Genomic DNA, 3,277 nt, shown 5'->3' with positions numbered 1-3,277 from the left:
TACAGTGCAGTCGCCTTGTCCCATGTGCAGAAAAACACCCCCAAAGCATGATGCTACCACCTCCATGCTTCACAGTAGGGATAGTGTTCTTGGGATGGTACTCATTAATACTTCTTCCTCCAAACACGTTTAGTGGATTTATGACCCAAAAGTTCTATTTTGGTCTCATCTGACCACATGACTTTCTCCCATGACTCCTCTGGATCATCCAAATGGTCATTGGCAAACTTAAGACGTGCCTGGACATGTGCTGGTTTAAGCAGGGGAACCTTCCGTGCCATGCATGATTTCAAACCAGGACGTCTTAGTGTATTACCAACAGTAACCTTGGAAACGGTGGTCCCATTTGTCGTTGCTACATCCCCTACGGAGACCAGGAGCAGAGTGACGTCCCCAGTGGAGACCTGCCGGGGAGCAATGCCCTCAACGAAAACCATAGGCGGAGTGCTGCCCTCAGCGGAGACCTGAAGCGAGCGACGTCCTCAGCGGAGACTGGCGGCTGGACAGAGACGTCGGCGGAGGCCGGAGGCGGGACGACGCTTCCGGTGAATGATCGGAACCCAGCAGCGCCCATCGTGGAGTCTAGAGGCCGAGTGCCGTCCACAGCGGAGAGCAGAGGCTGAGAGATGCCCTCCACGGAGACTTGAAGTGAAGCGTTGCCCAAGGCGGAGACCGGGAACGGAGCCACGCCCTCAGCGGAGACTGGCAGCTGAGCGACTTCCTCTGCGGTGGTCTGGAGCTGAGAGGCGGTCACCATGGAGACCCAGAAAGGCGTGACATCCCTGGCGACGACCTGAGGCTGAACGACGACCACCTGGAACGGATTGTCGTTACCCAGGAACGGAGCCTCATCACCCACATAGACCTGGAATGGAAAGACAACCCTGGTGACTACCGGAGGTGGGGTAAAGCTCTCAACGGGGCTTACCGGCTGGAAGAATCCCTGGATGGAGGCGGGAGATGGAGCGACGCCCATGACTGAGAATCGAGGCTGAGCCGTGCCCTTGACGGTGGCCTGAGGATGAGCCACGCCCTCAGCTGAGCCTTCAGGACTCTGGAGCGGAATGGAGCTCTCGGGGACTCTCTGGAGCAGAACGGAGCTCTCGGGGACTCTCTGGCACTGAGAGGAGCTCTCAGGGCCGCTCTGGATGCTCTGGAACTGAGAAGAGCTCTTGGGGCCGCTCTGGATGCTTAGGAACTGAGAGGAGCTCTTCATGGAGACCTGGAGTGGAGCTGAGCTCTCCGTGGAGACCTGGAGCGGAGCTGAGCTCTCCATGGAGACCTGGAGCGGAGCTGATCATCGTTAATCTGATCATGTCCCCTTTTTTTTCCCTTTTTTTTCTTGTCCTTTTTTTTTTTCGGTCCGTATATTCCTTTTCAGGGGTCCGCTATTCTGTTGGGGAGCTGGGGATGAGCGAGTGAAACGAGCCCCAGGTGTTCCCCATGAAGCCCGATTGCGAGCAGCTCCGTGCGGGCGGGGCACGCATGGGAGAAGGAGCGAGGTGCTTTGGGGAAACCCGAAGTTTGACAGCCGCCGAAGGGGGCATGGCAGGAATTCCTGATATATATATATATATATATATATATATATATATATATATATATATATATATATATATAGGCCTAGTCTACCAACTGTAATATGGAAATAATATATAATATATTATATAATATAAAATAATAACTACTATCATTACAAAATTTAGCGAAACATAATTTACAGTACCATACTAAATAAACTATACAGTATATTGTGTGGCAGCAGCACAGTTCATGAGTGGAGGACAGAGCATAGGCTACTATGTTTGCCTGCCAATTAAAACAAAAAAAAAAAAGTAAAAAAAAAGTCAAGTAAAGTCAGGGACCATCTGTGTGTGTGTGTGTGTGTGTATATATATATATATATATATATATATATATATATATATATATATATATATATATATATATATATATAAGAGATCCAAGCATTAAGCCAAAAGAAATCACAAGATCGCCACCACTCTCGCCACCCGCTCATCCATTCTTTGGTTGGATTAAAGCTGTATAAATGTATGAATCAAGTCTTTTTTTTGCCCTTAACACAATCCATAGCAACAGAATGGGGTCAGGAAAGCGTGTTAGATGCAAGCTCACAGAGATCATCAAGATTAGATTAGCCAAGGACTTTTGCATATCAGCCTTTTTGACAACGAATAACCCCCAGCTAGTTAGTGATGGCCGCTGGGTGACGTGGCAAAAACTAAAAAAAAAAAGGTTGATTTTGATCTGGTGTGCTGCTACTCACACTGTCCACTGAGGTTATGTAAATAAACATGTCATCCAAGTGTGTGGGGGTTTAAATCTAATTTCAGACCCTTTCGTTTCAGATTGTCAAAGAAAGAGAGAGCAGAGGGAAAGAAAAAAAACACTGCAGTGACCTTTTGGCCAAAGCTGTCTCTGGGGCTAATTTACTAGCTCCAGTGTTAAATTCTGAGGTCAGGAGATTTTTAAATGGGCAGCGGTTGTCCGTTTCATTAAAAAATGCATTGTGAGACTTGGAGAACTCTCTGGATATGACCTCTGAAGCACAATGATGTGTTCTGATAAATTAGCATGATGCGCATTCCTCAGAGCAGACAGGACTGCATGTGAAAAAGCATATTAACATGTTAGTACTCTACATTCAAGAACTACTACTTTATATTCGAATGGTTTCACACATCAGGCTAAATGCGTATCTGTCTCGATAAAGCTACAAATGCAAACAATTAGCAAATGGACAAATCTCAAACCAAAACTCCATCGTTTTTTTTTTTTTATTATTATTATTCCTGGGCAAAACGTAGGCTTTGTCTTTTTCTCTGTAATCTCCTCATCCGTTCTTTTCTCTTTCCCTTTTTCCCTTGTGTGTGTTTTTCCTTTTAATCTGAAAGAGAGATTTGCGTTGCTCTTTTGTGTCCACTCCGATCTCTTTTGTTCTCTCTCCTGTTTATGATCGGATTGTGGGAAAGCACTGATCATCTTTGCCTCAGGTAAGATTTTATAGGTTTACATATCAAAGTTGCTAAATATCTTTTCCTCTCACACACAGAGGTAAAGGGGAGGGAGGTGTGTGTGTGTGTGTGTGTGTGTGTGTGTATATGAGTGTGTGTGTGTGAGTGTAAGCACATGAGAGGAACAAATCCAGCGAAACAAAAGGGATTACGGGGCTCTGTCGCTGTTGTGTTATTTATCTATTGTGTTTTTTTCTTTCTTTTTTAACATCCAGGGCAAAGTGTCAGTGACAGAAACCAAG

This window comes from Silurus meridionalis, chromosome 22 (genome assembly GCF_014805685.1).
Source record: "Silurus meridionalis isolate SWU-2019-XX chromosome 22, ASM1480568v1, whole genome shotgun sequence".
Taxonomy (NCBI): domain Eukaryota; kingdom Metazoa; phylum Chordata; class Actinopteri; order Siluriformes; family Siluridae; genus Silurus; species Silurus meridionalis.
This window is presented reverse-complemented; position numbering follows the sequence as displayed.